This window comes from Hetaerina americana, unplaced genomic scaffold, assembly GCF_022747635.1.
Source record: "Hetaerina americana unplaced genomic scaffold, ioHetAmer1.1.p SCAF_646, whole genome shotgun sequence".
NCBI classification, from domain to species: Eukaryota; Metazoa; Arthropoda; class Insecta; order Odonata; family Calopterygidae; genus Hetaerina; species Hetaerina americana.
In genome coordinates this window covers 1-26,889 of record NW_027287257.1, presented here as the reverse complement: position 1 = coordinate 26,889, position 26,889 = coordinate 1, and the positions used below count along the sequence as shown (strand labels likewise).

Sequence of the window (26,889 nt, the reverse complement as noted above, 5' to 3'; positions counted from 1 at the left end):
AATTGTATTTATTGTTACACTTACACTTTAAAGTGACGACGACTCTCTTCAGATGGGATTTTTTTTCTTCCCAAGTTTCTCTCCTTTTAATAATTCATTCCTTTTAATACTTCGTTGTGCTGCTTCAATTTGGATTACATTACTTTTGCTCCGCTCGCATGGAATAAAATCGCTTCTCTCCGCGAAAATGCAATTTCGCGAATATTTTTCCAGCCGGATCGCCTGAAATTTGCAAGTGCGAAAATAAATAATTTTCGCGGATCAATTTAAGCTTCAATCTGTTCTCATCAGCTTTTAAGTGGACCTTTTTAATGATGGGCCGATCCCGACGGTACTGCAATGCCGGGCCAACCCGCGGCAGGGATGGAGTAAACTCCGGGTACCCCGCCAATGTCCAAAAATCAGATTAATATTCTGGTCCCGCAATGCGGGACGTATCAGATATTAAGCTGATAAGAACAGATTTAAAATGTTTATTTGAAAATTCTTTCATACAGAGTTTTAAGCAACTTATAATTAATATATAATTTATACATGACCGGCTCCCTCCAAATGAGGGAGCCGGGGAACAAGTCTTTTTGCCCCTTTATTTTGGGGAAATATTATAATAATATAGGCTTCTCGCACGAGTGTTTTTTTTTATAAAATGTTTTATATGTTTAAGTCTCTCACGGGGAGGGTTTACACTTTTGGGGGGGGCCGTTTATACACCACGGCGTGGCCATTCATACACTATGGCTCATAGAGTAAATAAAAGAGAAAGGGGACAGAGAAAGGTTTTACAATGAAGAAGTATGGAAAGAGGGGGGGAAATGATTTTACACGACTTCACTTTTGTCCTTTCCTTTTCAGCCTCCGGAGCCGTCTTCATACTGTCTATGTCCCGTGATGTGTTCGACGTAGCAGTCCCGGGTCCAGCGGATGACGTCGCTGACCATCAGTCGCCGCATGGTGGTGCAGAATCGTCGAGGTAGGCCCAGGGACTTCAGGACGGGGTCGTTCTGCGAGTCCCACGTCCCCAGGCTTCCCACGACGATGGCGGCGACCGATGACCGGTATCCCTGCTGGCGGATGGTCTCTGCCAGGGCGGCGTACTTCTCCTCCTTCGCGGTCCTGGCTGCCAGCAGAGCTCCCTCGTTGTTCTCGAACGGTACTGCTACGTCGATCAATGTCACAGTCTTGTCGGCCTGGTTAGTTATAACCAGGTCTGGTCTAAGAGTCGAGTCAGTGCCAGGTACTTGTTTGTTGACTCTGATTTCATCGTCACCTTTTCCCCGGCGTCCAATCAGAGCCCTGTGTAGTCGGTCTTGGACAGCATTATGTCTATGCTGCCACGTCCTTGAGTGCATCGTGCAGTGATTAACGACGTGGGGCAGGGTCTCCTCCGCGTAGCCACATCGCCGACACCGCTTGTCCCCGTTGGTTTCCCAACGGCGACAGGCATTGAGCGGGAGCAGATCGAGCCGAGCCCTAAAGATGAACCTCCAATCACAAAACCTGGTGTATCTCCCTCCTGCCAGGAAGTGATTGGAGGCTTCAGATTTCGCCGAGGCACGAATGACTTTCCCTTGATCGGGCTTGGCGCTTACCTTGTTCAGGTAGTAGCGCCGCACCGCGATCTTCAGGGCACCCGTCAGTTGCCTTACGGCCTTCGGAGGAACCCTGATGAAGGGGGGGCGGTCTTCAGCCCCGTCATTCATGTCCCGGAACGAAATCTGCATCTCCCTTAGCTCGTCCGACCATCTCCAGCTCAAGCCTATGCGCGCGGCGATACGGCGTGACGCGGAGCGAACCTGCGTGAAGAGGGAACTGAAGTCGCCGCTTTCCCTTCCAAAGTCATCCCGCAGACTACCACTAAGGTACTCTGCGAGATCACCGGTGGTTGGCGGTCTCCTCAGCTTCCTCCGCACTACCTCCTTCAGGCGACCCCAGGCGAGCACTCTCACGTTGGGGTCACGGGAATGGAGGAGTCGATATCCCTGCACGATGGTCAATATGTCAGTCAAGTCGGAAAGAGGGAGAAGACCTGCGCCGCCGTGTTGATGGCCAATGAAGACCATCTCAGGCGATGCCCTTTTGGGCAAATGGAGCCAGCCCTTTGCGCAGGCCTTCAGCCTCTTGTCGATGTCGGTCAAGTTTTTCTTTTTAACATTACCAGCCCGCAAGATGAATTCCAGCCTGGGCAGAAGGAAGATGTTGGTCGCGGCGATCTTCTGCCACGGGGCGAGGAGTGACTCGTCGATCTTCTTGACGTCCTCGCCCAAGCGCACCAGGTCCTCCTCGGGGGTCTGGTCCACGTGGAACCCGAACGGGACCCCGAGGTACCGGTACGCTTCGCCGTCCTTCAGGCTGGAAATGGCCGCCCCCTGGATGGTGAGTTGGGACGGCTGCACGGGCTGGTTTGCTGCAAAGTTGAGGTCCAGCGTTGCGCACTTGCTTGGCTTGAACTGTAGACCTGCAGCGGTCGCCTCTTCTCCCGCGATGTTCAGCAGGCGCTGCAGGTGCTCCTGGTCCCGGGCCACCAGCACCAAGTCGTCCGCGTAGGCCAGGATGGCGATGTTTTGCCCCTGGACGACGACTCCGGACTTGCCTGCCTCACCAGCGACCGCCCGTATCACCGGCTCCATTCCCAAGTTGAAAATGGTCGGTGATAACGGGCACCCCTGCTTGACACCGGCGCAGATGTCGATGACGCCGGTGTCGCCGCTGGTCGTCTTCACGACCGTGGAGCCCTTCTGCAACTCCTCCACGGTCCTCCTCATCTCCTCAGGCAAGTCCATCCTCCTCAGGGTGTTCTGGAGGTGTTGGTGCGGGATGGACCCGAACGCGTTCCGTAGGTCAAGCCAAGCCAGTGCGATTCGGGAACGTCTGCGTCTCATTTCGTCAACAGCTGCCTGAAGGGTGAAATTGTGCTCGTGGCACCCCTCGAACTCCCGGAAGCCCTTTTGAGCCGGGTGCATCTTCTTCCCGCTGACCGCCCAAGATAGTATGCGGTCAGCAAGCACCCCGGCGTACAGCTTGGCGATGGTGTTGCCAAGCGCTATGGGCCTCCAGTTGCCGATGTCCTGGCGGTCCCCCCCTTTGTGCAGGAGGACAGTCCGAGAGGTCTTCCACGCGGCCGGTGTCCTGGCCTCCTTCAGGCATCTGTTGAAGATAAAAGAGAGAATTCGTCCATGTCTATCGACCGCCCTCAGGTCGCCGTAGGTGAGGCCATCGGGGCCCGGGGCGGTGTTCTTGGTTCTAGACATGCGTCTCGTCACTTCCTCAGGAGTGATCCTTTCGAGGAGCAGTTTCTTCTCGGTCTCCGTCGTGCGACGGTAGACCGAGTCGTCACCCTCGTCCTCCAAGCCCCCCATCCCGACATTCCCGTAGACTTGGCGGAAATGCTTTTCCACCTCCTCCGCGGGAATGTCGCAATAGGGTGACTTATCGGACAGGATGCTCTCCACTGCCCTCCTGGGATGACTCCTGAAGAGTTTCTGTATGTCCGACGCCTTTTTCGCGTCGTAGTCAGCTACTTGTCTGCGTCTTGGTGGTTGTCTGTGCACGACGTTTCGTGGCCGAGGAGCTTCCCCTCCGTCCGCAGGTTTCGCCTCCCTCTTCCTCTCCGCCTGGGTGGTGGCCACCAGATCCTGCACCACGACCTCGAACTCCTCCCATGACTGGCCGGATGTGCTGGCCAGTCGGTCGAGCCACAGCTTCTCCTTCTGCTGTATCGGTGGCTCGACCTGTCGTGGTGCTCCTTCTGCTGCGTCTGGAGCTGGCGGCGGCGATGTTGCTGCGTCCACAGGCGGCGGTGACCCGGTGTCGTTAAGGTCACCGACTTCAGGAGGCTGCCCCGGCGCCAGGTCTTCGGCCGGAGCGTCTGCTGCTGCGTCTGGATCGGAGGGTTGCGCCTCGGTCACGTTGGGCGGCGTCGTGCATCTAACTGTCTCCTCGATTGCCTCCTGAAGGGGGGCAATCAAGGGGGGAGGTCTCTTGTGGGTCACCATGTGGTTCGCAAGCCCGCGACGGGTAGCGCATGCGAAATCGCATGCCCCGCACCGATGCGAGAGTGCAACACGTCCGTCCGCAGCCTTACGTATCCCCCCTTTGAGGCAGGGATGAGTGGACGGCTTGCGGCCGATAGTCCCACCGCAGATGGAGCAGGCGTTCACCGACGTGAGTCGGTGGCCGTGCTGCTCCATCAGGTGCCGGACGAGACTTCTCCGCATCGCCGTCCACTCCGTAGCGCGGAAGGACATGCTGCATCCCACCTCGGTGCAGGTTAACGTGTCCGCCACGGGAAAGTAAACCACAAGTTGATTGTCGATTCTCCTGGCCGACACCGCGGTGCCGGTCAGGAGAAGCGCCGGGACCCTGTCAGTCGTTTGGGGGGCGGGGGCAGTCGGGGGAATCGGGGGGGGAGAATCCAGCGCCGGACGTCTGGACGAAGAAGAATCCGGAGGCGTCGTGAAGTCGTCGAGGGAGAGAGGGGAAGAAGAACGGGACTTGGGGGGAGAATAGGTGACGTCCGAGAGCGGGGAGAAGGTCTCAAGGGAAGGCTTTCGGACGCCGGATGGAGAAGAAGAAGAAGAAGAAACGGGGGAGCCATAGTGTATGATTTTCCGCGGGCGACGCGTCCTACGCGCCGAAGCGCTTTCGGACGCGCCGTCCGGTGGTGTATGGGGAGGGGAGGAGTCGGGCTCTGACGCCTCGACTTTCCTCCTCCGCGGAGTGCGAGAGGAGGAGGGGGGGGCGGAGGAACTAGCACGCGATGGTGCTTTTCTAACGGCCCCCGCCCCCCCGTTTTTACGGGGAGGACGTGGGGGCATGGGAGGGCGTTAAGTCATGGCACAAACGGGGCCTGGCGGACGATATTCCACGGCCTGAAGGACCGTGGTACGTTGTTTTGAAAATTGTCCTTTTAAGGACACAAAAAAATTCAAAAGATATAAATGCTGAAGGCCAAGGGGGGCGACGGAGGGCTTTTCCGCGGTCTGAGGGACTGCGGAACGAAAATTTTCAAAAATACAAATTTAAATTAAGCGCGTGGCGTCCACCTGAATGAAGTCCAGGCGGCCGCCGAGGGATGGCGCTGAAGGCGCTCAACCCGCTTCTCGGCCCGTATGGGTGGGATCGGGAGGAAATTTGAATTTACCGGGGTTTTGAAATGACGGTTTTGTGGAAGATGAAGTCTTCCACAAATACCGGACGGGGGGGAGGGGGTCAATCGAACCGATCGGGCGTGAAGCGCGCCGAACGGTCGCTTGACCGGCGTCGCGGCCGAAAAGGAAACCGCGCGCCGTTCAAATCACCCGCTCTGCGCCGATCCGTACGGGATCGACGGAGGGTGCTCCCGGGGGCCCTGAGGGGGTCCGGGGGCCTCGGTGCTCAAGCTACCGGTCCGGAGGGGACCTGGCAGTGCACCGGGGGCCGGGGAACGTCCGGTGCTCAGCCTACCGGTCCTGAAGGGACCCGGCGGTGCACCGGGGGCGGGGGCCTGCGCCGGGCCTTAGGGGCCCGGCGTCGAGCCCGGGGAGGTTATCACCCCAAGTGGGCGTGGGGAACGGTCCGTGAGCGACCGGGGAGCCCTGAGGGGGCGGTGGGTCCCACGGTCCGCCTTGAAGAGGCAATGGACCGTGGGGCCATCGGGGGTCGAAAGAGGGGCTACTGGGCAGAGCAGGCGCCTAGTGTCCTGTTGCCCCTTCCCTCTGGGAGTGTCCCGGGGGGCTTACCGTTGGTCGGGGCCCGTCCGGGATTCCTCAGAGAGGCTAGAAAGGTCCAAAAGCGGTAGATCTGTTCATTTAAAAATTTGAATTTGGCGGGCGAAAAAGAAGAAAGTTAAGGGGATTAAGCTGATAAGAACAGATACTACACTTTGATCTTAGCCATAAGGCCGAGAAGCGATAAGGGAGCCCTTTTCTGCAATATTTACATGTGTAGGGACGACCCCGGAGCACTTGGGGCGGAGGGCGCAGGATTGGCGTAGGCGCCGCGGGGTGGCATTGGTCGGGGAGAATTCGCGTAGGGTCCTGCGGGGGTGTTTCCGAAGGCTTCCTTGTTTTCCTGCAGCAAGAAAAGTTTTGGGGGGGCGCGGGGGGCAGGACGGCCGGAGCAATTGCGTCCCCGGAGTCCGGAGGCGAGACAGTAAATTGCAACGCGGAGTCCTTCGCTAGGTCGTGCCATCTCTGTGAGCGACACACGAGACGTATTGCAAGCTCTCTCCCCGCTTCCCGGGAAAGGTCGGGCGCAATTTTCAAACATTCCGAAAATGGAGGGGGGCATCCAGGGCGGTAATAAAGGGCCCTTTTCGCCAGTATTCAGTGGTCGACAGTTTTTCGAAAAACGGGCTTCCTCTTCACTTCACTTCCTGTGTGGTAGAGATTTAAAATCGTGTGCTGTTCACTTACTTTGCATTAATCGTCATTAGTAAAAATACGCTTTCCTTATAAATAAATAAATACATAAATTAGGGTTTCTTCAAATATAAACAAATTAGGGTTTTCTTCAAATCGGAGAATAGGAATCGAAAAGGCTGTAAAAAAGTGGCGCTTTCAATTACACAAGATGGAAAACCAGATTTCTCCATTGTTTATATTTTCCATTTTCTCGAAAAAATCGCGGAAATGGGCATCGATTTCCGCGAAATTCGCAAAAAATTTCTGAAAATTTTTTTGCAAACATTTTTCCAATTTTTCCCGAGTGCTCGCGATCGGTCGTTTCCTCCGATGTATTGAGTTTCTTTTCCGTTCAATTTTTTTTCATCAAACACACACTCCTTTTACAAGAATTATCTTCGCATAAATTCTGTGGAAAGATTGGTGTTCAAAAACTAAGGTAAAAGAGTGGAACTCGCCTATTTCCGCGAGTCGATTCGCGTCGGGTCGTCTTGAATGACGCTCCTTGCCGGGAGCGCGCGCGCGCCATCTCTTCGGGGGGGAGGTAAACAGCTGGAAGGAAGGGGCGTCACACGCCAAAGTTTGAAACGTGATCCGGCGCCTCTCTTCAACAGTTGTCGTCGTCTCCAATGATGGAATACTGAGGAGACAAGACGTTGTTGTTGTTGACGTTGCATTGAAAGCAGAAAAAATAATTGCATTATTTTCACAAAATTGTATTTATTGTTACACTTACACTTTAAAGTGACGACGACTCTCTTCAGATGGGATTTTTTTTCTTCCCAAGTTTCTCTCCTTTTAATAATTCATTCCTTTTAATACTTCGTTGTGCTGCTTCAATTTGGATTACATTACTTTTGCTCCGCTCGCATGGAATAAAATCGCTTCTCTCCGCGAAAATGCAATTTCGCGAATATTTTTCCAGCCGGATCGCCTGAAATTTGCAAGTGCGAAAATAAATAATTTTCGCGGATCAATTTAAGCTTCAATCTGTTCTCATCAGCTTTTAAGTGGACCTTTTTAATGATGGGCCGATCCCGACGGTACTGCAATGCCGGGCCAACCCGCGGCAGGGATGGAGTAAACTCCGGGTACCCCGCCAATGTCCAAAAATCAGATTAATATTCTGGTCCCGCAATGCGGGACGTATCAGATATTAAGCTGATAAGAACAGATTTAAAATGTTTATTTGAAAATTCTTTCATACAGAGTTTTAAGCAACTTATAATTAATATATAATTTATACATGACCGGCTCCCTCCAAATGAGGGAGCCGGGGAACAAGTCTTTTTGCCCCTTTATTTTGGGGAAATATTATAATAATATAGGCTTCTCGCACGAGTGTTTTTTTTTATAAAATGTTTTATATGTTTAAGTCTCTCACGGGGAGGGTTTACACTTTTGGGGGGGGCCGTTTATACACCACGGCGTGGCCATTCATACACTATGGCTCATAGAGTAAATAAAAGAGAAAGGGGACAGAGAAAGGTTTTACAATGAAGAAGTATGGAAAGAGGGGGGGAAATGATTTTACACGACTTCACTTTTGTCCTTTCCTTTTCAGCCTCCGGAGCCGTCTTCATACTGTCTATGTCCCGTGATGTGTTCGACGTAGCAGTCCCGGGTCCAGCGGATGACGTCGCTGACCATCAGTCGCCGCATGGTGGTGCAGAATCGTCGAGGTAGGCCCAGGGACTTCAGGACGGGGTCGTTCTGCGAGTCCCACGTCCCCAGGCTTCCCACGACGATGGCGGCGACCGATGACCGGTATCCCTGCTGGCGGATGGTCTCTGCCAGGGCGGCGTACTTCTCCTCCTTCGCGGTCCTGGCTGCCAGCAGAGCTCCCTCGTTGTTCTCGAACGGTACTGCTACGTCGATCAATGTCACAGTCTTGTCGGCCTGGTTAGTTATAACCAGGTCTGGTCTAAGAGTCGAGTCAGTGCCAGGTACTTGTTTGTTGACTCTGATTTCATCGTCACCTTTTCCCCGGCGTCCAATCAGAGCCCTGTGTAGTCGGTCTTGGACAGCATTATGTCTATGCTGCCACGTCCTTGAGTGCATCGTGCAGTGATTAACGACGTGGGGCAGGGTCTCCTCCGCGTAGCCACATCGCCGACACCGCTTGTCCCCGTTGGTTTCCCAACGGCGACAGGCATTGAGCGGGAGCAGATCGAGCCGAGCCCTAAAGATGAACCTCCAATCACAAAACCTGGTGTATCTCCCTCCTGCCAGGAAGTGATTGGAGGCTTCAGATTTCGCCGAGGCACGAATGACTTTCCCTTGATCGGGCTTGGCGCTTACCTTGTTCAGGTAGTAGCGCCGCACCGCGATCTTCAGGGCACCCGTCAGTTGCCTTACGGCCTTCGGAGGAACCCTGATGAAGGGGGGGCGGTCTTCAGCCCCGTCATTCATGTCCCGGAACGAAATCTGCATCTCCCTTAGCTCGTCCGACCATCTCCAGCTCAAGCCTATGCGCGCGGCGATACGGCGTGACGCGGAGCGAACCTGCGTGAAGAGGGAACTGAAGTCGCCGCTTTCCCTTCCAAAGTCATCCCGCAGACTACCACTAAGGTACTCTGCGAGATCACCGGTGGTTGGCGGTCTCCTCAGCTTCCTCCGCACTACCTCCTTCAGGCGACCCCAGGCGAGCACTCTCACGTTGGGGTCACGGGAATGGAGGAGTCGATATCCCTGCACGATGGTCAATATGTCAGTCAAGTCGGAAAGAGGGAGAAGACCTGCGCCGCCGTGTTGATGGCCAATGAAGACCATCTCAGGCGATGCCCTTTTGGGCAAATGGAGCCAGCCCTTTGCGCAGGCCTTCAGCCTCTTGTCGATGTCGGTCAAGTTTTTCTTTTTAACATTACCAGCCCGCAAGATGAATTCCAGCCTGGGCAGAAGGAAGATGTTGGTCGCGGCGATCTTCTGCCACGGGGCGAGGAGTGACTCGTCGATCTTCTTGACGTCCTCGCCCAAGCGCACCAGGTCCTCCTCGGGGGTCTGGTCCACGTGGAACCCGAACGGGACCCCGAGGTACCGGTACGCTTCGCCGTCCTTCAGGCTGGAAATGGCCGCCCCCTGGATGGTGAGTTGGGACGGCTGCACGGGCTGGTTTGCTGCAAAGTTGAGGTCCAGCGTTGCGCACTTGCTTGGCTTGAACTGTAGACCTGCAGCGGTCGCCTCTTCTCCCGCGATGTTCAGCAGGCGCTGCAGGTGCTCCTGGTCCCGGGCCACCAGCACCAAGTCGTCCGCGTAGGCCAGGATGGCGATGTTTTGCCCCTGGACGACGACTCCGGACTTGCCTGCCTCACCAGCGACCGCCCGTATCACCGGCTCCATTCCCAAGTTGAAAATGGTCGGTGATAACGGGCACCCCTGCTTGACACCGGCGCAGATGTCGATGACGCCGGTGTCGCCGCTGGTCGTCTTCACGACCGTGGAGCCCTTCTGCAACTCCTCCACGGTCCTCCTCATCTCCTCAGGCAAGTCCATCCTCCTCAGGGTGTTCTGGAGGTGTTGGTGCGGGATGGACCCGAACGCGTTCCGTAGGTCAAGCCAAGCCAGTGCGATTCGGGAACGTCTGCGTCTCATTTCGTCAACAGCTGCCTGAAGGGTGAAATTGTGCTCGTGGCACCCCTCGAACTCCCGGAAGCCCTTTTGAGCCGGGTGCATCTTCTTCCCGCTGACCGCCCAAGATAGTATGCGGTCAGCAAGCACCCCGGCGTACAGCTTGGCGATGGTGTTGCCAAGCGCTATGGGCCTCCAGTTGCCGATGTCCTGGCGGTCCCCCCCTTTGTGCAGGAGGACAGTCCGAGAGGTCTTCCACGCGGCCGGTGTCCTGGCCTCCTTCAGGCATCTGTTGAAGATAAAAGAGAGAATTCGTCCATGTCTATCGACCGCCCTCAGGTCGCCGTAGGTGAGGCCATCGGGGCCCGGGGCGGTGTTCTTGGTTCTAGACATGCGTCTCGTCACTTCCTCAGGAGTGATCCTTTCGAGGAGCAGTTTCTTCTCGGTCTCCGTCGTGCGACGGTAGACCGAGTCGTCACCCTCGTCCTCCAAGCCCCCCATCCCGACATTCCCGTAGACTTGGCGGAAATGCTTTTCCACCTCCTCCGCGGGAATGTCGCAATAGGGTGACTTATCGGACAGGATGCTCTCCACTGCCCTCCTGGGATGACTCCTGAAGAGTTTCTGTATGTCCGACGCCTTTTTCGCGTCGTAGTCAGCTACTTGTCTGCGTCTTGGTGGTTGTCTGTGCACGACGTTTCGTGGCCGAGGAGCTTCCCCTCCGTCCGCAGGTTTCGCCTCCCTCTTCCTCTCCGCCTGGGTGGTGGCCACCAGATCCTGCACCACGACCTCGAACTCCTCCCATGACTGGCCGGATGTGCTGGCCAGTCGGTCGAGCCACAGCTTCTCCTTCTGCTGTATCGGTGGCTCGACCTGTCGTGGTGCTCCTTCTGCTGCGTCTGGAGCTGGCGGCGGCGATGTTGCTGCGTCCACAGGCGGCGGTGACCCGGTGTCGTTAAGGTCACCGACTTCAGGAGGCTGCCCCGGCGCCAGGTCTTCGGCCGGAGCGTCTGCTGCTGCGTCTGGATCGGAGGGTTGCGCCTCGGTCACGTTGGGCGGCGTCGTGCATCTAACTGTCTCCTCGATTGCCTCCTGAAGGGGGGCAATCAAGGGGGGAGGTCTCTTGTGGGTCACCATGTGGTTCGCAAGCCCGCGACGGGTAGCGCATGCGAAATCGCATGCCCCGCACCGATGCGAGAGTGCAACACGTCCGTCCGCAGCCTTACGTATCCCCCCTTTGAGGCAGGGATGAGTGGACGGCTTGCGGCCGATAGTCCCACCGCAGATGGAGCAGGCGTTCACCGACGTGAGTCGGTGGCCGTGCTGCTCCATCAGGTGCCGGACGAGACTTCTCCGCATCGCCGTCCACTCCGTAGCGCGGAAGGACATGCTGCATCCCACCTCGGTGCAGGTTAACGTGTCCGCCACGGGAAAGTAAACCACAAGTTGATTGTCGATTCTCCTGGCCGACACCGCGGTGCCGGTCAGGAGAAGCGCCGGGACCCTGTCAGTCGTTTGGGGGGCGGGGGCAGTCGGGGGAATCGGGGGGGGAGAATCCAGCGCCGGACGTCTGGACGAAGAAGAATCCGGAGGCGTCGTGAAGTCGTCGAGGGAGAGAGGGGAAGAAGAACGGGACTTGGGGGGAGAATAGGTGACGTCCGAGAGCGGGGAGAAGGTCTCAAGGGAAGGCTTTCGGACGCCGGATGGAGAAGAAGAAGAAGAAGAAACGGGGGAGCCATAGTGTATGATTTTCCGCGGGCGACGCGTCCTACGCGCCGAAGCGCTTTCGGACGCGCCGTCCGGTGGTGTATGGGGAGGGGAGGAGTCGGGCTCTGACGCCTCGACTTTCCTCCTCCGCGGAGTGCGAGAGGAGGAGGGGGGGGCGGAGGAACTAGCACGCGATGGTGCTTTTCTAACGGCCCCCGCCCCCCCGTTTTTACGGGGAGGACGTGGGGGCATGGGAGGGCGTTAAGTCATGGCACAAACGGGGCCTGGCGGACGATATTCCACGGCCTGAAGGACCGTGGTACGTTGTTTTGAAAATTGTCCTTTTAAGGACACAAAAAAATTCAAAAGATATAAATGCTGAAGGCCAAGGGGGGCGACGGAGGGCTTTTCCGCGGTCTGAGGGACTGCGGAACGAAAATTTTCAAAAATACAAATTTAAATTAAGCGCGTGGCGTCCACCTGAATGAAGTCCAGGCGGCCGCCGAGGGATGGCGCTGAAGGCGCTCAACCCGCTTCTCGGCCCGTATGGGTGGGATCGGGAGGAAATTTGAATTTACCGGGGTTTTGAAATGACGGTTTTGTGGAAGATGAAGTCTTCCACAAATACCGGACGGGGGGGAGGGGGTCAATCGAACCGATCGGGCGTGAAGCGCGCCGAACGGTCGCTTGACCGGCGTCGCGGCCGAAAAGGAAACCGCGCGCCGTTCAAATCACCCGCTCTGCGCCGATCCGTACGGGATCGACGGAGGGTGCTCCCGGGGGCCCTGAGGGGGTCCGGGGGCCTCGGTGCTCAAGCTACCGGTCCGGAGGGGACCTGGCAGTGCACCGGGGGCCGGGGAACGTCCGGTGCTCAGCCTACCGGTCCTGAAGGGACCCGGCGGTGCACCGGGGGCGGGGGCCTGCGCCGGGCCTTAGGGGCCCGGCGTCGAGCCCGGGGAGGTTATCACCCCAAGTGGGCGTGGGGAACGGTCCGTGAGCGACCGGGGAGCCCTGAGGGGGCGGTGGGTCCCACGGTCCGCCTTGAAGAGGCAATGGACCGTGGGGCCATCGGGGGTCGAAAGAGGGGCTACTGGGCAGAGCAGGCGCCTAGTGTCCTGTTGCCCCTTCCCTCTGGGAGTGTCCCGGGGGGCTTACCGTTGGTCGGGGCCCGTCCGGGATTCCTCAGAGAGGCTAGAAAGGTCCAAAAGCGGTAGATCTGTTCATTTAAAAATTTGAATTTGGCGGGCGAAAAAGAAGAAAGTTAAGGGGATTAAGCTGATAAGAACAGATACTACACTTTGATCTTAGCCATAAGGCCGAGAAGCGATAAGGGAGCCCTTTTCTGCAATATTTACATGTGTAGGGACGACCCCGGAGCACTTGGGGCGGAGGGCGCAGGATTGGCGTAGGCGCCGCGGGGTGGCATTGGTCGGGGAGAATTCGCGTAGGGTCCTGCGGGGGTGTTTCCGAAGGCTTCCTTGTTTTCCTGCAGCAAGAAAAGTTTTGGGGGGGCGCGGGGGGCAGGACGGCCGGAGCAATTGCGTCCCCGGAGTCCGGAGGCGAGACAGTAAATTGCAACGCGGAGTCCTTCGCTAGGTCGTGCCATCTCTGTGAGCGACACACGAGACGTATTGCAAGCTCTCTCCCCGCTTCCCGGGAAAGGTCGGGCGCAATTTTCAAACATTCCGAAAATGGAGGGGGGCATCCAGGGCGGTAATAAAGGGCCCTTTTCGCCAGTATTCAGTGGTCGACAGTTTTTCGAAAAACGGGCTTCCTCTTCACTTCACTTCCTGTGTGGTAGAGATTTAAAATCGTGTGCTGTTCACTTACTTTGCATTAATCGTCATTAGTAAAAATACGCTTTCCTTATAAATAAATAAATACATAAATTAGGGTTTCTTCAAATATAAACAAATTAGGGTTTTCTTCAAATCGGAGAATAGGAATCGAAAAGGCTGTAAAAAAGTGGCGCTTTCAATTACACAAGATGGAAAACCAGATTTCTCCATTGTTTATATTTTCCATTTTCTCGAAAAAATCGCGGAAATGGGCATCGATTTCCGCGAAATTCGCAAAAAATTTCTGAAAATTTTTTTGCAAACATTTTTCCAATTTTTCCCGAGTGCTCGCGATCGGTCGTTTCCTCCGATGTATTGAGTTTCTTTTCCGTTCAATTTTTTTTCATCAAACACACACTCCTTTTACAAGAATTATCTTCGCATAAATTCTGTGGAAAGATTGGTGTTCAAAAACTAAGGTAAAAGAGTGGAACTCGCCTATTTCCGCGAGTCGATTCGCGTCGGGTCGTCTTGAATGACGCTCCTTGCCGGGAGCGCGCGCGCGCCATCTCTTCGGGGGGGAGGTAAACAGCTGGAAGGAAGGGGCGTCACACGCCAAAGTTTGAAACGTGATCCGGCGCCTCTCTTCAACAGTTGTCGTCGTCTCCAATGATGGAATACTGAGGAGACAAGACGTTGTTGTTGTTGACGTTGCATTGAAAGCAGAAAAAATAATTGCATTATTTTCACAAAATTGTATTTATTGTTACACTTACACTTTAAAGTGACGACGACTCTCTTCAGATGGGATTTTTTTTCTTCCCAAGTTTCTCTCCTTTTAATAATTCATTCCTTTTAATACTTCGTTGTGCTGCTTCAATTTGGATTACATTACTTTTGCTCCGCTCGCATGGAATAAAATCGCTTCTCTCCGCGAAAATGCAATTTCGCGAATATTTTTCCAGCCGGATCGCCTGAAATTTGCAAGTGCGAAAATAAATAATTTTCGCGGATCAATTTAAGCTTCAATCTGTTCTCATCAGCTTTTAAGTGGACCTTTTTAATGATGGGCCGATCCCGACGGTACTGCAATGCCGGGCCAACCCGCGGCAGGGATGGAGTAAACTCCGGGTACCCCGCCAATGTCCAAAAATCAGATTAATATTCTGGTCCCGCAATGCGGGACGTATCAGATATTAAGCTGATAAGAACAGATACTACACTTTGATCTTAGCCATAAGGCCGAGAAGCGATAAGGGAGCCCTTTTCTGCAATATTTACATGTGTAGGGACGACCCCGGAGCACTTGGGGCGGAGGGCGCAGGATTGGCGTAGGCGCCGCGGGGTGGCATTGGTCGGGGAGAATTCGCGTAGGGTCCTGCGGGGGTGTTTCCGAAGGCTTCCTTGTTTTCCTGCAGCAAGAAAAGTTTTGGGGGGGCGCGGGGGGCAGGACGGCCGGAGCAATTGCGTCCCCGGAGTCCGGAGGCGAGACAGTAAATTGCAACGCGGAGTCCTTCGCTAGGTCGTGCCATCTCTGTGAGCGACACACGAGACGTATTGCAAGCTCTCTCCCCGCTTCCCGGGAAAGGTCGGGCGCAATTTTCAAACATTCCGAAAATGGAGGGGGGCATCCAGGGCGGTAATAAAGGGCCCTTTTCGCCAGTATTCAGTGGTCGACAGTTTTTCGAAAAACGGGCTTCCTCTTCACTTCACTTCCTGTGTGGTAGAGATTTAAAATCGTGTGCTGTTCACTTACTTTGCATTAATCGTCATTAGTAAAAATACGCTTTCCTTATAAATAAATAAATACATAAATTAGGGTTTCTTCAAATATAAACAAATTAGGGTTTTCTTCAAATCGGAGAATAGGAATCGAAAAGGCTGTAAAAAAGTGGCGCTTTCAATTACACAAGATGGAAAACCAGATTTCTCCATTGTTTATATTTTCCATTTTCTCGAAAAAATCGCGGAAATGGGCATCGATTTCCGCGAAATTCGCAAAAAATTTCTGAAAATTTTTTTGCAAACATTTTTCCAATTTTTCCCGAGTGCTCGCGATCGGTCGTTTCCTCCGATGTATTGAGTTTCTTTTCCGTTCAATTTTTTTTCATCAAACACACACTCCTTTTACAAGAATTATCTTCGCATAAATTCTGTGGAAAGATTGGTGTTCAAAAACTAAGGTAAAAGAGTGGAACTCGCCTATTTCCGCGAGTCGATTCGCGTCGGGTCGTCTTGAATGACGCTCCTTGCCGGGAGCGCGCGCGCGCCATCTCTTCGGGGGGGAGGTAAACAGCTGGAAGGAAGGGGCGTCACACGCCAAAGTTTGAAACGTGATCCGGCGCCTCTCTTCAACAGTTGTCGTCGTCTCCAATGATGGAATACTGAGGAGACAAGACGTTGTTGTTGTTGACGTTGCATTGAAAGCAGAAAAAATAATTGCATTATTTTCACAAAATTGTATTTATTGTTACACTTACACTTTAAAGTGACGACGACTCTCTTCAGATGGGATTTTTTTTCTTCCCAAGTTTCTCTCCTTTTAATAATTCATTCCTTTTAATACTTCGTTGTGCTGCTTCAATTTGGATTACATTACTTTTGCTCCGCTCGCATGGAATAAAATCGCTTCTCTCCGCGAAAATGCAATTTCGCGAATATTTTTCCAGCCGGATCGCCTGAAATTTGCAAGTGCGAAAATAAATAATTTTCGCGGATCAATTTAAGCTTCAATCTGTTCTCATCAGCTTTTAAGTGGACCTTTTTAATGATGGGCCGATCCCGACGGTACTGCAATGCCGGGCCAACCCGCGGCAGGGATGGAGTAAACTCCGGGTACCCCGCCAATGTCCAAAAATCAGATTAATATTCTGGTCCCGCAATGCGGGACGTATCAGATATTAAGCTGATAAGAACAGATACTACACTTTGATCTTAGCCATAAGGCCGAGAAGCGATAAGGGAGCCCTTTTCTGCAATATTTACATGTGTAGGGACGACCCCGGAGCACTTGGGGCGGAGGGCGCAGGATTGGCGTAGGCGCCGCGGGGTGGCATTGGTCGGGGAGAATTCGCGTAGGGTCCTGCGGGGGTGTTTCCGAAGGCTTCCTTGTTTTCCTGCAGCAAGAAAAGTTTTGGGGGGGCGCGGGGGGCAGGACGGCCGGAGCAATTGCGTCCCCGGAGTCCGGAGGCGAGACAGTAAATTGCAACGCGGAGTCCTTCGCTAGGTCGTGCCATCTCTGTGAGCGACACACGAGACGTATTGCAAGCTCTCTCCCCGCTTCCCGGGAAAGGTCGGGCGCAATTTTCAAACATTCCGAAAATGGAGGGGGGCATCCAGGGCGGTAATAAAGGGCCCTTTTCGCCAGTATTCAGTGGTCGACAGTTTTTCGAAAAACGGGCTTCCTCTTCACTTCACTTCCTGTGTGGTAGAGATTTAAAATCGTGTGCTGTTCACTTACTTTGCATTAATCGTCATTAGTAAAAATACGCTTTCCTTATAAATAAATAAATACATAAATTAGGGTTTCTTCAAATATAAACAAATTAGGGTTTTCTTCAAATCGGAGAATAGGAATCGAAAAGGCTGTAAAAAAGTGGCGCTTTCAATTACACAAGATGGAAAACCAGATTTCTCCATTGTTTATATTTTCCATTTTCTCGAAAAAATCGCGGAAATGGGCATCGATTTCCGCGAAATTCGCAAAAAATTTCTGAAAATTTTTTTGCAAACATTTTTCCAATTTTTCCCGAGTGCTCGCGATCGGTCGTTTCCTCCGATGTATTGAGTTTCTTTTCCGTTCAATTTTTTTTCATCAAACACACACTCCTTTTACAAGAATTATCTTCGCATAAATTCTGTGGAAAGATTGGTGTTCAAAAACTAAGGTAAAAGAGTGGAACTCGCCTATTTCCGCGAGTCGATTCGCGTCGGGTCGTCTTGAATGACGCTCCTTGCCGGGAGCGCGCGCGCGCCATCTCTTCGGGGGGGAGGTAAACAGCTGGAAGGAAGGGGCGTCACACGCCAAAGTTTGAAACGTGATCCGGCGCCTCTCTTCAACAGTTGTCGTCGTCTCCAATGATGGAATACTGAGGAGACAAGACGTTGTTGTTGTTGACGTTGCATTGAAAGCAGAAAAAATAATTGCATTATTTTCACAAAATTGTATTTATTGTTACACTTACACTTTAAAGTGACGACGACTCTCTTCAGATGGGATTTTTTTTCTTCCCAAGTTTCTCTCCTTTTAATAATTCATTCCTTTTAATACTTCGTTGTGCTGCTTCAATTTGGATTACATTACTTTTGCTCCGCTCGCATGGAATAAAATCGCTTCTCTCCGCGAAAATGCAATTTCGCGAATATTTTTCCAGCCGGATCGCCTGAAATTTGCAAGTGCGAAAATAAATAATTTTCGCGGATCAATTTAAGCTTCAATCTGTTCTCATCAGCTTTTAAGTGGACCTTTTTAATGATGGGCCGATCCCGACGGTACTGCAATGCCGGGCCAACCCGCGGCAGGGATGGAGTAAACTCCGGGTACCCCGCCAATGTCCAAAAATCAGATTAATATTCTGGTCCCGCAATGCGGGACGTATCAGATATTAAGCTGATAAGAACAGATTTAAAATGTTTATTTGAAAATTCTTTCATACAGAGTTTTAAGCAACTTATAATTAATATATAATTTATACATGACCGGCTCCCTCCAAATGAGGGAGCCGGGGAACAAGTCTTTTTGCCCCTTTATTTTGGGGAAATATTATAATAATATAGGCTTCTCGCACGAGTGTTTTTTTTTATAAAATGTTTTATATGTTTAAGTCTCTCACGGGGAGGGTTTACACTTTTGGGGGGGGCCGTTTATACACCACGGCGTGGCCATTCATACACTATGGCTCATAGAGTAAATAAAAGAGAAAGGGGACAGAGAAAGGTTTTACAATGAAGAAGTATGGAAAGAGGGGGGGAAATGATTTTACACGACTTCACTTTTGTCCTTTCCTTTTCAGCCTCCGGAGCCGTCTTCATACTGTCTATGTCCCGTGATGTGTTCGACGTAGCAGTCCCGGGTCCAGCGGATGACGTCGCTGACCATCAGTCGCCGCATGGTGGTGCAGAATCGTCGAGGTAGGCCCAGGGACTTCAGGACGGGGTCGTTCTGCGAGTCCCACGTCCCCAGGCTTCCCACGACGATGGCGGCGACCGATGACCGGTATCCCTGCTGGCGGATGGTCTCTGCCAGGGCGGCGTACTTCTCCTCCTTCGCGGTCCTGGCTGCCAGCAGAGCTCCCTCGTTGTTCTCGAACGGTACTGCTACGTCGATCAATGTCACAGTCTTGTCGGCCTGGTTAGTTATAACCAGGTCTGGTCTAAGAGTCGAGTCAGTGCCAGGTACTTGTTTGTTGACTCTGATTTCATCGTCACCTTTTCCCCGGCGTCCAATCAGAGCCCTGTGTAGTCGGTCTTGGACAGCATTATGTCTATGCTGCCACGTCCTTGAGTGCATCGTGCAGTGATTAACGACGTGGGGCAGGGTCTCCTCCGCGTAGCCACATCGCCGACACCGCTTGTCCCCGTTGGTTTCCCAACGGCGACAGGCATTGAGCGGGAGCAGATCGAGCCGAGCCCTAAAGATGAACCTCCAATCACAAAACCTGGTGTATCTCCCTCCTGCCAGGAAGTGATTGGAGGCTTCAGATTTCGCCGAGGCACGAATGACTTTCCCTTGATCGGGCTTGGCGCTTACCTTGTTCAGGTAGTAGCGCCGCACCGCGATCTTCAGGGCACCCGTCAGTTGCCTTACGGCCTTCGGAGGAACCCTGATGAAGGGGGGGCGGTCTTCAGCCCCGTCATTCATGTCCCGGAACGAAATCTGCATCTCCCTTAGCTCGTCCGACCATCTCCAGCTCAAGCCTATGCGCGCGGCGATACGGCGTGACGCGGAGCGAACCTGCGTGAAGAGGGAACTGAAGTCGCCGCTTTCCCTTCCAAAGTCATCCCGCAGACTACCACTAAGGTACTCTGCGAGATCACCGGTGGTTGGCGGTCTCCTCAGCTTCCTCCGCACTACCTCCTTCAGGCGACCCCAGGCGAGCACTCTCACGTTGGGGTCACGGGAATGGAGGAGTCGATATCCCTGCACGATGGTCAATATGTCAGTCAAGTCGGAAAGAGGGAGAAGACCTGCGCCGCCGTGTTGATGGCCAATGAAGACCATCTCAGGCGATGCCCTTTTGGGCAAATGGAGCCAGCCCTTTGCGCAGGCCTTCAGCCTCTTGTCGATGTCGGTCAAGTTTTTCTTTTTAACATTACCAGCCCGCAAGATGAATTCCAGCCTGGGCAGAAGGAAGATGTTGGTCGCGGCGATCTTCTGCCACGGGGCGAGGAGTGACTCGTCGATCTTCTTGACGTCCTCGCCCAAGCGCACCAGGTCCTCCTCGGGGGTCTGGTCCACGTGGAACCCGAACGGGACCCCGAGGTACCGGTACGCTTCGCCGTCCTTCAGGCTGGAAATGGCCGCCCCCTGGATGGTGAGTTGGGACGGCTGCACGGGCTGGTTTGCTGCAAAGTTGAGGTCCAGCGTTGCGCACTTGCTTGGCTTGAACTGTAGACCTGCAGCGGTCGCCTCTTCTCCCGCGATGTTCAGCAGGCGCTGCAGGTGCTCCTGGTCCCGGGCCACCAGCACCAAGTCGTCCGCGTAGGCCAGGATGGCGATGTTTTGCCCCTGGACGACGACTCCGGACTTGCCTGCCTCACCAGCGACCGCCCGTATCACCGGCTCCATTCCCAAGTTGAAAATGGTCGGTGATAACGGGCACCCCTGCTTGACACCGGCGCAGATGTCGATGACGCCGGTGTCGCCGCTGGTCGTCTTCACGACCGTGGAGCCCTTCTGCAACTCCTCCACGGTCCTCCTCATCTCCTCAGGCAAGTCCATCCTCCTCAGGGTGTTCTGGAGGTGTTGGTGCGGGATGGACCCGAACGCGTTCCGTAGGTCAAGCCAAGCCAGTGCGATTCGGGAACGTCTGCGTCTCATTTCGTCAACAGCTGCCTGAAGGGTGAAATTGTGCTCGTGGCACCCCTCGAACTCCCGGAAGCCCTTTTGAGCCGGGTGCATCTTCTTCCCGCTGACCGCCCAAGATAGTATGCGGTCAGCAAGCACCCCGGCGTACAGCTTGGCGATGGTGTTGCCAAGCGCTATGGGCCTCCAGTTGCCGATGTCCTGGCGGTCCCCCCCTTTGTGCAGGAGGACAGTCCGAGAGGTCTTCCACGCGGCCGGTGTCCTGGCCTCCTTCAGGCATCTGTTGAAGATAAAAGAGAGAATTCGTCCATGTCTATCGACCGCCCTCAGGTCGCCGTAGGTGAGGCCATCGGGGCCCGGGGCGGTGTTCTTGGTTCTAGACATGCGTCTCGTCACTTCCTCAGGAGTGATCCTTTCGAGGAGCAGTTTCTTCTCGGTCTCCGTCGTGCGACGGTAGACCGAGTCGTCACCCTCGTCCTCCAAGCCCCCCATCCCGACATTCCCGTAGACTTGGCGGAAATGCTTTTCCACCTCCTCCGCGGGAATGTCGCAATAGGGTGACTTATCGGACAGGATGCTCTCCACTGCCCTCCTGGGATGACTCCTGAAGAGTTTCTGTATGTCCGACGCCTTTTTCGCGTCGTAGTCAGCTACTTGTCTGCGTCTTGGTGGTTGTCTGTGCACGACGTTTCGTGGCCGAGGAGCTTCCCCTCCGTCCGCAGGTTTCGCCTCCCTCTTCCTCTCCGCCTGGGTGGTGGCCACCAGATCCTGCACCACGACCTCGAACTCCTCCCATGACTGGCCGGATGTGCTGGCCAGTCGGTCGAGCCACAGCTTCTCCTTCTGCTGTATCGGTGGCTCGACCTGTCGTGGTGCTCCTTCTGCTGCGTCTGGAGCTGGCGGCGGCGATGTTGCTGCGTCCACAGGCGGCGGTGACCCGGTGTCGTTAAGGTCACCGACTTCAGGAGGCTGCCCCGGCGCCAGGTCTTCGGCCGGAGCGTCTGCTGCTGCGTCTGGATCGGAGGGTTGCGCCTCGGTCACGTTGGGCGGCGTCGTGCATCTAACTGTCTCCTCGATTGCCTCCTGAAGGGGGGCAATCAAGGGGGGAGGTCTCTTGTGGGTCACCATGTGGTTCGCAAGCCCGCGACGGGTAGCGCATGCGAAATCGCATGCCCCGCACCGATGCGAGAGTGCAACACGTCCGTCCGCAGCCTTACGTATCCCCCCTTTGAGGCAGGGATGAGTGGACGGCTTGCGGCCGATAGTCCCACCGCAGATGGAGCAGGCGTTCACCGACGTGAGTCGGTGGCCGTGCTGCTCCATCAGGTGCCGGACGAGACTTCTCCGCATCGCCGTCCACTCCGTAGCGCGGAAGGACATGCTGCATCCCACCTCGGTGCAGGTTAACGTGTCCGCCACGGGAAAGTAAACCACAAGTTGATTGTCGATTCTCCTGGCCGACACCGCGGTGCCGGTCAGGAGAAGCGCCGGGACCCTGTCAGTCGTTTGGGGGGCGGGGGCAGTCGGGGGAATCGGGGGGGGAGAATCCAGCGCCGGACGTCTGGACGAAGAAGAATCCGGAGGCGTCGTGAAGTCGTCGAGGGAGAGAGGGGAAGAAGAACGGGACTTGGGGGGAGAATAGGTGACGTCCGAGAGCGGGGAGAAGGTCTCAAGGGAAGGCTTTCGGACGCCGGATGGAGAAGAAGAAGAAGAAGAAACGGGGGAGCCATAGTGTATGATTTTCCGCGGGCGACGCGTCCTACGCGCCGAAGCGCTTTCGGACGCGCCGTCCGGTGGTGTATGGGGAGGGGAGGAGTCGGGCTCTGACGCCTCGACTTTCCTCCTCCGCGGAGTGCGAGAGGAGGAGGGGGGGGCGGAGGAACTAGCACGCGATGGTGCTTTTCTAACGGCCCCCGCCCCCCCGTTTTTACGGGGAGGACGTGGGGGCATGGGAGGGCGTTAAGTCATGGCACAAACGGGGCCTGGCGGACGATATTCCACGGCCTGAAGGACCGTGGTACGTTGTTTTGAAAATTGTCCTTTTAAGGACACAAAAAAATTCAAAAGATATAAATGCTGAAGGCCAAGGGGGGCGACGGAGGGCTTTTCCGCGGTCTGAGGGACTGCGGAACGAAAATTTTCAAAAATACAAATTTAAATTAAGCGCGTGGCGTCCACCTGAATGAAGTCCAGGCGGCCGCCGAGGGATGGCGCTGAAGGCGCTCAACCCGCTTCTCGGCCCGTATGGGTGGGATCGGGAGGAAATTTGAATTTACCGGGGTTTTGAAATGACGGTTTTGTGGAAGATGAAGTCTTCCACAAATACCGGACGGGGGGGAGGGGGTCAATCGAACCGATCGGGCGTGAAGCGCGCCGAACGGTCGCTTGACCGGCGTCGCGGCCGAAAAGGAAACCGCGCGCCGTTCAAATCACCCGCTCTGCGCCGATCCGTACGGGATCGACGGAGGGTGCTCCCGGGGGCCCTGAGGGGGTCCGGGGGCCTCGGTGCTCAAGCTACCGGTCCGGAGGGGACCTGGCAGTGCACCGGGGGCCGGGGAACGTCCGGTGCTCAGCCTACCGGTCCTGAAGGGACCCGGCGGTGCACCGGGGGCGGGGGCCTGCGCCGGGCCTTAGGGGCCCGGCGTCGAGCCCGGGGAGGTTATCACCCCAAGTGGGCGTGGGGAACGGTCCGTGAGCGACCGGGGAGCCCTGAGGGGGCGGTGGGTCCCACGGTCCGCCTTGAAGAGGCAATGGACCGTGGGGCCATCGGGGGTCGAAAGAGGGGCTACTGGGCAGAGCAGGCGCCTAGTGTCCTGTTGCCCCTTCCCTCTGGGAGTGTCCCGGGGGGCTTACCGTTGGTCGGGGCCCGTCCGGGATTCCTCAGAGAGGCTAGAAAGGTCCAAAAGCGGTAGATCTGTTCATTTAAAAATTTGAATTTGGCGGGCGAAAAAGAAGAAAGTTAAGGGGATTAAGCTGATAAGAACAGATACTACACTTTGATCTTAGCCATAAGGCCGAGAAGCGATAAGGGAGCCCTTTTCTGCAATATTTACATGTGTAGGGACGACCCCGGAGCACTTGGGGCGGAGGGCGCAGGATTGGCGTAGGCGCCGCGGGGTGGCATTGGTCGGGGAGAATTCGCGTAGGGTCCTGCGGGGGTGTTTCCGAAGGCTTCCTTGTTTTCCTGCAGCAAGAAAAGTTTTGGGGGGGCGCGGGGGGCAGGACGGCCGGAGCAATTGCGTCCCCGGAGTCCGGAGGCGAGACAGTAAATTGCAACGCGGAGTCCTTCGCTAGGTCGTGCCATCTCTGTGAGCGACACACGAGACGTATTGCAAGCTCTCTCCCCGCTTCCCGGGAAAGGTCGGGCGCAATTTTCAAACATTCCGAAAATGGAGGGGGGCATCCAGGGCGGTAATAAAGGGCCCTTTTCGCCAGTATTCAGTGGTCGACAGTTTTTCGAAAAACGGGCTTCCTCTTCACTTCACTTCCTGTGTGGTAGAGATTTAAAATCGTGTGCTGTTCACTTACTTTGCATTAATCGTCATTAGTAAAAATACGCTTTCCTTATAAATAAATAAATACATAAATTAGGGTTTCTTCAAATATAAACAAATTAGGGTTTTCTTCAAATCGGAGAATAGGAATCGAAAAGGCTGTAAAAAAGTGGCGCTTTCAATTACACAAGATGGAAAACCAGATTTCTCCATTGTTTATATTTTCCATTTTCTCGAAAAAATCGCGGAAATGGGCATCGATTTCCGCGAAATTCGCAAAAAATTTCTGAAAATTTTTTTGCAAACATTTTTCCAATTTTTCCCGAGTGCTCGCGATCGGTCGTTTCCTCCGATGTATTGAGTTTCTTTTCCGTTCAATTTTTTTTCATCAAACACACACTCCTTTTACAAGAATTATCTTCGCATAAATTCTGTGGAAAGATTGGTGTTCAAAAACTAAGGTAAAAGAGTGGAACTCGCCTATTTCCGCGAGTCGATTCGCGTCGGGTCGTCTTGAATGACGCTCCTTGCCGGGAGCGCGCGCGCGCCATCTCTTCGGGGGGGAGGTAAACAGCTGGAAGGAAGGGGCGTCACACGCCAAAGTTTGAAACGTGATCCGGCGCCTCTCTTCAACAGTTGTCGTCGTCTCCAATGATGGAATACTGAGGAGACAAGACGTTGTTGTTGTTGACGTTGCATTGAAAGCAGAAAAAATAATTGCATTATTTTCACAAAATTGTATTTATTGTTACACTTACACTTTAAAGTGACGACGACTCTCTTCAGATGGGATTTTTTTTCTTCCCAAGTTTCTCTCCTTTTAATAATTCATTCCTTTTAATACTTCGTTGTGCTGCTTCAATTTGGATTACATTACTTTTGCTCCGCTCGCATGGAATAAAATCGCTTCTCTCCGCGAAAATGCAATTTCGCGAATATTTTTCCAGCCGGATCGCCTGAAATTTGCAAGTGCGAAAATAAATAATTTTCGCGGATCAATTTAAGCTTCAATCTGTTCTCATCAGCTTTTAAGTGGACCTTTTTAATGATGGGCCGATCCCGACGGTACTGCAATGCCGGGCCAACCCGCGGCAGGGATGGAGTAAACTCCGGGTACCCCGCCAATGTCCAAAAATCAGATTAATATTCTGGTCCCGCAATGCGGGACGTATCAGATATTAAGCTGATAAGAACAGATACTACACTTTGATCTTAGCCATAAGGCCGAGAAGCGATAAGGGAGCCCTTTTCTGCAATATTTACATGTGTAGGGACGACCCCGGAGCACTTGGGGCGGAGGGCGCAGGATTGGCGTAGGCGCCGCGGGGTGGCATTGGTCGGGGAGAATTCGCGTAGGGTCCTGCGGGGGTGTTTCCGAAGGCTTCCTTGTTTTCCTGCAGCAAGAAAAGTTTTGGGGGGGCGCGGGGGGCAGGACGGCCGGAGCAATTGCGTCCCCGGAGTCCGGAGGCGAGACAGTAAATTGCAACGCGGAGTCCTTCGCTAGGTCGTGCCATCTCTGTGAGCGACACACGAGACGTATTGCAAGCTCTCTCCCCGCTTCCCGGGAAAGGTCGGGCGCAATTTTCAAACATTCCGAAAATGGAGGGGGGCATCCAGGGCGGTAATAAAGGGCCCTTTTCGCCAGTATTCAGTGGTCGACAGTTTTTCGAAAAACGGGCTTCCTCTTCACTTCACTTCCTGTGTGGTAGAGATTTAAAATCGTGTGCTGTTCACTTACTTTGCATTAATCGTCATTAGTAAAAATACGCTTTCCTTATAAATAAATAAATACATAAATTAGGGTTTCTTCAAATATAAACAAATTAGGGTTTTCTTCAAATCGGAGAATAGGAATCGAAAAGGCTGTAAAAAAGTGGCGCTTTCAATTACACAAGATGGAAAACCAGATTTCTCCATTGTTTATATTTTCCATTTTCTCGAAAAAATCGCGGAAATGGGCATCGATTTCCGCGAAATTCGCAAAAAATTTCTGAAAATTTTTTTGCAAACATTTTTCCAATTTTTCCCGAGTGCTCGCGATCGGTCGTTTCCTCCGATGTATTGAGTTTCTTTTCCGTTCAATTTTTTTTCATCAAACACACACTCCTTTTACAAGAATTATCTTCGCATAAATTCTGTGGAAAGATTGGTGTTCAAAAACTAAGGTAAAAGAGTGGAACTCGCCTATTTCCGCGAGTCGATTCGCGTCGGGTCGTCTTGAATGACGCTCCTTGCCGGGAGCGCGCGCGCGCCATCTCTTCGGGGGGGAGGTAAACAGCTGGAAGGAAGGGGCGTCACACGCCAAAGTTTGAAACGTGATCCGGCGCCTCTCTTCAACAGTTGTCGTCGTCTCCAATGATGGAATACTGAGGAGACAAGACGTTGTTGTTGTTGACGTTGCATTGAAAGCAGAAAAAATAATTGCATTATTTTCACAAAATTGTATTTATTGTTACACTTACACTTTAAAGTGACGACGACTCTCTTCAGATGGGATTTTTTTTCTTCCCAAGTTTCTCTCCTTTTAATAATTCATTCCTTTTAATACTTCGTTGTGCTGCTTCAATTTGGATTACATTACTTTTGCTCCGCTCGCATGGAATAAAATCGCTTCTCTCCGCGAAAATGCAATTTCGCGAATATTTTTCCAGCCGGATCGCCTGAAATTTGCAAGTGCGAAAATAAATAATTTTCGCGGATCAATTTAAGCTTCAATCTGTTCTCATCAGCTTTTAAGTGGACCTTTTTAATGATGGGCCGATCCCGACGGTACTGCAATGCCGGGCCAACCCGCGGCAGGGATGGAGTAAACTCCGGGTACCCCGCCAATGTCCAAAAATCAGATTAATATTCTGGTCCCGCAATGCGGGACGTATCAGATATTAAGCTGATAAGAACAGATTTAAAATGTTTATTTGAAAATTCTTTCATACAGAGTT

The 26,889-nt window shown here is 53.6% G+C and overlaps 7 non-coding genes and 3 pseudogenes across 7 annotated transcripts; all 10 read right to left on the bottom strand.

The window, feature by feature from the left end:
• Positions 1-309: 309 nt before the first annotated feature.
• Positions 310-503, bottom strand: LOC139695847 (U2 spliceosomal RNA). Its single transcript, XR_011702423.1, has one exon. It is a non-coding gene; the product is annotated as a U2 spliceosomal RNA (small nuclear RNA).
• Positions 504-5,756: 5,253 nt separating this feature from the next.
• LOC139695858 (U2 spliceosomal RNA) lies at positions 5,757-5,890 on the bottom strand (annotated as a pseudogene).
• Positions 5,891-7,401: 1,511 nt separating this feature from the next.
• LOC139695845 (U2 spliceosomal RNA) lies at positions 7,402-7,595 on the bottom strand. Its single transcript, XR_011702422.1, has one exon. It is a non-coding gene; the product is annotated as a U2 spliceosomal RNA (small nuclear RNA).
• A 5,253-nt stretch (positions 7,596-12,848) lies between these two features.
• LOC139695857 (U2 spliceosomal RNA) lies at positions 12,849-12,982 on the bottom strand (annotated as a pseudogene).
• Positions 12,983-14,493: 1,511 nt separating this feature from the next.
• Positions 14,494-14,686, bottom strand: LOC139695861 (U2 spliceosomal RNA). Its single transcript, XR_011702432.1, has one exon. It is a non-coding gene; the product is annotated as a U2 spliceosomal RNA (small nuclear RNA).
• Positions 14,687-16,197: 1,511 nt separating this feature from the next.
• LOC139695850 (U2 spliceosomal RNA) lies at positions 16,198-16,390 on the bottom strand. Its single transcript, XR_011702426.1, has one exon. It is a non-coding gene; the product is annotated as a U2 spliceosomal RNA (small nuclear RNA).
• A 1,511-nt stretch (positions 16,391-17,901) lies between these two features.
• Positions 17,902-18,095, bottom strand: LOC139695844 (U2 spliceosomal RNA). Its single transcript, XR_011702421.1, has one exon. It is a non-coding gene; the product is annotated as a U2 spliceosomal RNA (small nuclear RNA).
• Positions 18,096-23,348: 5,253 nt separating this feature from the next.
• On the bottom strand, positions 23,349-23,482 carry LOC139695856 (U2 spliceosomal RNA; annotated as a pseudogene).
• Positions 23,483-24,993: 1,511 nt separating this feature from the next.
• On the bottom strand, positions 24,994-25,186 carry LOC139695838 (U2 spliceosomal RNA). Its single transcript, XR_011702415.1, has one exon. It is a non-coding gene; the product is annotated as a U2 spliceosomal RNA (small nuclear RNA).
• A 1,511-nt stretch (positions 25,187-26,697) lies between these two features.
• LOC139695855 (U2 spliceosomal RNA) lies at positions 26,698-26,889 on the bottom strand. Its single transcript, XR_011702431.1, has one exon. It is a non-coding gene; the product is annotated as a U2 spliceosomal RNA (small nuclear RNA).